The sequence below is a fragment of the Pleurodeles waltl genome, chromosome 1_1 (genome assembly GCF_031143425.1).
Source record: "Pleurodeles waltl isolate 20211129_DDA chromosome 1_1, aPleWal1.hap1.20221129, whole genome shotgun sequence".
NCBI classification, from domain to species: Eukaryota; Metazoa; Chordata; class Amphibia; order Caudata; family Salamandridae; genus Pleurodeles; species Pleurodeles waltl.
The window spans coordinates 304,580,583-304,587,772 of record NC_090436.1 but is presented as its reverse complement, the minus strand read 5'-3'; the positions used below and the strand labels follow the sequence as shown (position 1 = coordinate 304,587,772).

Here is a 7,190-nt window from a genome sequence, read left to right as displayed (position 1 = left end):
TAGTGGTCCTTAAAGGTATGGCTTCAGGATATCTTGTGGCATGGTCCACTACCACCAAGATAAGTCTATTGCCTGAAGCAGTAGGAGGGTCAAAGGGGCCAACTATGTCAACCCCTACCCTTTCAAAGGGCACCCCAACCACTGGAAGTGGAATTAGAGGGGCATTTGGAGTGCCACCAGTCTTGCCACTGGCTTGGCAGGTCACACAAGACTTGCAAAAATCTTTGGTGTCCTCTGACATATGGCTGCTCCAGGTTTCGGGCCCCTTGACTCTGTGTACAAGAGGTTATCTTCTCAGTATTCTCTGATTGTCACTGACATCCCCGTTCTGCTGCTTGACAGCTTGCTGTCTGAGACCCTCTAATATAGGACAGGTTTGCTGTGCCACACTCAGCTCTTCCCTGGCAGGCCCCCCTCCACCCAAAAGCTCAGCAGTGTCTGCTGCCAGCTCCTCTGGTGTAGGTTCTGCACAAGGAGGAAATTCCTCTAATTCAGAAGGGGAATCATCTGTAGAGCGAGGGATAATGTGTAGGGATTTACCCTTTTTACCCCTAGCTTTAGGGAGCACTTGGTCCATTGTTCAAGGATCCAAGCCACCCTGTCCTTTTTGCTTTTTGGCCTGAGCCCTGGTTAAAGCAAAAATATGCCCAGGAATGCCCAGCATTGCTGCATCAGCCTCCACCTCCACTTCTGCCCAAGCTGATGTCTCTAAATCATTCCCTAGTAGACAGTCTACAGGTAAATCTGAGGCAACCACAACTTTCTTTGGACCAGTACCCCCCCCCCCCAGTTGAGATTCACAACAGCCATGGGGTGGCTAAGAGTGTTGTTATGAGCGTCTGTCACTTGGTACTGCTGACCAAGTAGGTTTTGTTCAGGGTGGACCAGTTTTTCTATCACCATAGTTAAACTGGCTCCTGTGTCCCTGTAGGCCTGAACCTCAACACCATTTATTAGGTGAAGTTGCTTGTACTCATCCATATTAATGGGACAAGCAACTAAGGTGGCAAAACTAATGCCACCATCAGAGACTAAAATAGCCTCTGTGGTCTCCCTAACAAGACCAACCCCAACTACATTGCCAATAGTGAGCCCAGCTACACCCTTGGATTGGCTATTAGTAGTAGATTTCCCACCACCACTGCTATTACTAGGGGCATTAGAATTTGCAGCAGGGGATGTGGTGGTGGGAGGTTTGGTGTTTTTCTTTGGACAACTGGAATCAGTTGCCCAATGGCCTTTGACTTTACACAAATAACACCAAGGCTTTTTAGGTTGATTATTGGAAGAGGATTTTGACCCACCACCCCCAGAGGATTTTTGTGGGCCTGATGAAGACTCAGAATGTTTACTTTTGTCCCCACCCTTCTCATAAGACTTACCATCCTTCTTGCCATCCTTGTCACCCCCTGTATGAACTTTTCTGTTCACCCTTGTTCTGACCCATTTGTCTGCCTTCTTTCCCAATTCTTGGGGAGAGGTCAGATTCGAGTCCACTAGGTATTGGTGCAATAAGTCAGACACACAGTTGCTCAGAATATGCTCTCAGAATGAGATTGTACAGGCTTTCATAGTCAGATACCTTACTGCCATGTAACCACCCTTCCAGGGCCTTCACTGAACAGTCCACAAAATCTGTCCAGTCTTGAGAAGACTCTTTTCTGGTGTCTCTGAACTTAATCCTGTTTTGTTCAGTGGTTAAGCCAAATCCATCCAAGAGTGCATCTTTCAAAACTTTGTAGTTGTTGGCTTCACTTTCTCTAACAGTAAGGAGCCTATCCCTACCCTTTCCATTGAAAGATAGCCACATAATAGCAGCCCACTGCCTTTGAGGGACCAACTGTACCATACAGGCCCTCTCAAGGGCAGCACACCACGTATTAATGTCATCCCCCTCCTTGTAAGGGGGGACTATCTTGTGCAGGTTCCTGGAATCTTGCTCTCTAACAGGATTGCTATCAGGAATACTGCTGCTGCTAACCTCTGTCTTTCCTTCTCTATGTCTAGGGATTCCCTATCTAAGGCCAGCGGTTGCTGTTTAAGCTTCAGTCTGGTCTCTTCAACCCTCAACTTCTTGAGTTCCCTTTCTAACAAGTTATCCTCAGGGTGGGTGGGTGCTTAATGCTTTGACACAGATGACAGATTGGAAACTTCAGAGGGGGACCTGTCCCTAACTGTCTGGACCCTGGTAACCTGGCCTCTAGGGATAAAGGGTGCCCTACTGTTATGGGAACTTTTCTCACTGCCAGCATCACTAGGTACCCTGCTATGGGGCAGACCCTTGTCAGAACCCTCCCCAGCTTCTTCAGGGGGTTCCTCTGAATCAGACTGGGAAGCGTCTCCCTTTTCTAACCTCTCATTTGATGGTCCAGACTGGTTCTGGTCATCCACAACAAGCATATTAAAGAGAAACTCTTTTGTAGGGTTATTTCCTATACATAAACCTCTATCCAGACAGAGACCCCTTAAACGCTTGTAGTTCAAACTCTCATAAGTTGCATTAACAGTTTTGAGAGTGGAATCTACAACAGACATGATAGAAAAGGTTTAAGGATAGTGAGAAGAGAGAAAAAGCTTTAGAACTTTTGAAAGCACAGAGAATTTTTTTTTTCTGACTTTTAGAAAACCTTTAGAAGTTTTAAGAGACTTTTCAGAACTTTGCAAAAAGCTTTAGGATAGAAAAGCAAACTTTTTGGGTTAAGTGTACATACACTGAAATGTTTGGTATATGATTCTCTTATGAAAAGTACAAAATGACAAAGTGGTAAAGCAGTTGCAAGTACTTATCCCAGTGACACAGGGGCTAAAACATACATACATACAGTGAAAATGGGGGTAACTTCCAGGCAAGATGGTACTCTCCTACAGTAGCCATAAAGAGTATATGGTCTGGGAGTTTGTCAAACACGAGCTCCACAGTTCCATAATGGCTACACTAAAATCTGGGAAGTTTGGTATCAAACTTCTCAGCACAATAAATGCACACGGATGCCAGTGTGGGATTTATTGTAAAATACACCCAGAGGGCATCTTCGAGATGCCCCCTGAATACCAGTCCCATAGGATAACATTAGGGGGCAAATACATAAAACTGTGAGGCAACGCAGCGCAGCAGCCAAAAATGCTGCGATGCGTTGCGTGACAGGCTGGAAGCAGGAGAGCACCATATCTGCAGAGACAAGGCTCTTGCCTCCCCTCTCCCTAGTGCTGGTGCTGATTTCAGCTGCACTCCACACAAGTGTGAGTCTAGTATAGGTTTTGTACTAGAATGGTTCCCTTCCAGTGCAAAATAGTATGCCTAGACAACTTCTAAAACTTTTCCTGCTTGCTTTGTATGTGTGCTGCAAAGTAGGAAAAGAAAGAGAAATGACTAAGGGAGATTAACAAACATTTTGCGCTGGGTTAGCATCACTAAAGTGATGCCAACCAGCACAAAATGTTTTCTTCTCCTAATTTACTTTCCTGCACAAAACTTGTTTTGCACTTAAAAGAACCCTATAAGTAACGCAAAGCAGCCAGAAGCACTGCTTTGCCTTACTTAGTGCAGAGGGGGCGTTCATGGTTGGTACATGGGTGTTCCCATGCAACCACCCATGCCTTTTGACGCAAAACTTTATCCACAAACCGTAGTAGACAGGGCTTTGTGCCAAAACGTCATTTGAAAGCAGGCATTAAAAGGAGAAATGCTTTCATTTCTCCTTTCTTTTTTGACTTTGCATATGTGCTACACTATGCAGCACACATACAAAATGGGAAAAGTTTTAAAGTGTGTCTGATCATAGTATTTTGTACTGAAAGGGTACCCTTCCAGTACATAACCTGTGCTAGACACGCACACACACCCTTACACTATGGCGGAAAGGGGTGCGTGTTTGTGTGTGTGGGGTGGGTGTGTAGGGCAGCTGAAATCATAGCCGGTGCTAAGTGGAGGTTGGGAGAGTACCATATCTTTGTAGATAAAGGCCCTGATTTAAGAGGGCCTAGCACAGTCTAACCACAGCATCATTTAAAAAAAAAAAAAAGATTTTACGCTAATGTGAGGTAGATGGCCAAAAATGCTGCACCTTAATTACAAATTGGCGCAGTGCATGCATTGTGCCACTTTGTAACCCCTTGCGCCAGTCATAATGTTTGAAAGTGGGCTGCAAAAATGGAGCAAAGAAATCAAAGAGATTGCTTTACGCCATTTTTTTCTGTTATTATTGACACCTGCTCACAGCAGGCGTTAAAAGTGGGCCTACCATTGTTTTTAGTGGACCCCTATGTAATGTTCAGGGTTAGCGCCAAACTTTTGGTGTTAACCCTGAACAGTAATTAATATCGTCAGAAATTCTGACACTATTTCCCCCTACCCTGCTCCATGGTGCACCTTATATTAAATATGGCGTACACATGGTGGTGTTAGGGGGCCGCAAGAATAGTGGCGCTACATATAATGTAGAGCTACTTTTCTTAAATCTGTCCCAAAGTGTTCTGCTTCCTCCCTGACCCACAGCATTTTTTTTTTTTTTTACTGCTGCACTGTGCTTGGTGACAGTTTTGTAAATCTGCCCCAACATCTCTCCTTTTAACGCCTGGTTCTATACGGCGTAATTTTTTTTTTCCACAACCCTGTTTACCATTTTTTGGTACAATGGGTTTTGCATCAAAAAGGGTGGGTAGTTGCATTGAGACACCCATGTAAAACCTCCTTCACGCTAAGTAATGCAAAGCAATGCTTTGAGTTACATTGGTGAATTTCCAGCGCAAAAGAAGTTTTACACTGGAAAGTAATTTTATTTTTTATTTTTTAGATTGCACGTCACTTTTATGACGCAAAGCCAGTGCAAAATGTTAGTACATTGGGTTTCCAGAAGCAGTGGGGCATATTTATAAGCCCAGTGCACCCCGGTGCATCACTTTTTGAGACGCATCAAAGGTTCATAGTGTAGACCTATATCTACAAGGCCACACAAAGCACTGTGTGGCTTTTCATAGCTTTGTAGATATGGGTACATACTTAAAAAGTCTGTGGCACAGGGCAGCGCAGAAATGCATTACAAGCTACGACACATTTCAAAATTTTTCCCCCTCTGCGCTGGCGCACAATGGGCTTCCTAATGGCGCTGATGCAAGCACCCTTTCACCAAGGTGCAGTGCCTCGTAAATCTGGGAATTTTTCAAAACCGATGGGTATTGCATGGGAAAACCCACTGCAGCGCCCATGGAACGCTTCCATGAAGCAGTTGCAAGGCAGCAACTTGCACTGCGTTATCTTAAACCATATCTACAATGCCATGAAAAACACAGCCTTGTAGTTATGGGCCTGCACTTTGCGCCGTTGGTGTATCACAAAAAGACACACCCCAGCGCACACAGGGTTTGTAAATGAGCCCCTTGCTGTGCTGCTATGAACCATGGTGTTTGTAAATAAGCCCTGTACTTTTAAGTTTTACGTGTCCTGATAGTGAAAAACTCATAAATTCTTATTTCACTACTGTGATGCCTACCTATCCAATAGGATAAGACTGGTTTTCCGGAAGCAGAGAGCATATTTACAAGACGTGTGCTGCCAGTGCGTCACTTGTTGTGAAGCACCGACAGAGCATAGAGGAGACCCATCTATAAGGCCACGCAAAGCCACTTAGCCTTAGACTGCATCATGGAAGCATTTCAGAGGGTGTTTCTACCCAACATCCATGGTTTTTGACAGATTCCCAGATTTACAAGAATCTGTAAACCTGTGAATGCGTCAAAACTGTATGCCTCCCAGGGCAGGCGCAACGAAGAAAAATATCTTTATTTCTCCTCTTTCTGTATGTGCTGCACAATGCGTCTCACATAGAAAAAAGAAAATGCCTTCCTGCTCAGACAGTCCTGTCAACAACGAAGACACTCTTGCAAAGGTTCCTGCATTGGCCCTAGGCAGCAATTTGTGCCACAGCATAGGGAAAAAAGGACAGAAATGCACTGTATCTTGTAAAAACGGTCCAATTTTGCCCTTTTGAATTGGCATAGGGCAGCGCAACAGAAAAGCTTCCTGCGCTGCCCTATGCCAATTCCTTGTAAATATTCCCCCTAGGTTAAGGCATATGAGCTTAAAGATCAGTCATTAAGCCCACTCTAGACGCAGGCAGTGCCTTTTTGCCAGCCTAGGCCCAGGTTGACTTACTGTTGCCCAAAGCCAGGGGCAGGCATGCATGGGAGCAGGGATTCTCGCCCAAGCCCCTCACACCTTCCCTAACTCTCCCAAACATGGCAGAACCCTCGCCTGGGGGCCTAAGCCGGGGTCCGGGCCTGCGAAGGCAAGGGTGAGGCTACGGGCGGGCAGCTAGCCCACCCCCTTGGAACGCGTCTAAAAGGGATATACCTGTCTCTAATACAGGGCCTACTGCCCTTCCCCTAGATAGGACCCCAGAGTGGGAGGCCAAACCTATCCCAACATCCTCCAAGCTCATTAATTTGCATATTATTCCCCCAGCAGCACCCTGAAGAGACAGCAAAGCGTGCTCCAGAGTCAATTTTATTTTTACTTTTGTCTTTCCTAAAACCAGAGATCAGGGGAATGCGCGAACGCAGTCCCCCACTACCAGAAACTATACAATCGACTATCCAGCTTTTGCAGTCATCGCAGGGTTCCGCACATCCGAAGTGCAATGGATGAGCCGCACCCTGGGAGAACCTTAAGTTTTTTAAGTTTCAAAAACCTTTATTAAATTAAAAGGGAGCCAATCCATGTTTCAGGTGGCACTACATTTGACTAGGTGAAAACCGCAGAGTGTGCCAAGTTCAACACGGGGTTTACTTCTAGATGGTATTGTATTCTGACTTAAAAGAACCTTAGAGGAAGACTATTAAAACAAATGGAATAAACTGAGATTAATAAGCGAAAAAGTGAGTAAAGCAAATAAACACATTAACTCATGACTGAAAAAGCTAAAAATAAAAAATAAAACAACCATCACCCGCGATTCTGATAGTTAGAGATAATGTAATGCAAAAATGATTATCCAGACCATGATATAGTGATTAGAATAGGTGTTTATTGACACATGGTAAGAAATTGGTGATGTATGAGTAGAGTTAAAAGAAAGTTTGGACAATATGTTGTCTCCGACACAATCCTGCAGCTGTTTGCGCATGATCCCCCTCCTGTTGATGGACAGCATCCTCCTCTTCCTCCTCTTCAGGCATTTGTGGGTCTGGTTCAT

General features: G+C 44.9%; 1 pseudogene; it reads right to left on the bottom strand.

Annotated features, from left to right (window-relative positions):
- Nucleotides 1–6,537: 6,537 nt before the first annotated feature.
- Nucleotides 6,538–6,679, bottom strand: LOC138292087 (U1 spliceosomal RNA; annotated as a pseudogene).
- Nucleotides 6,680–7,190: the final 511 nt, after the last annotated feature.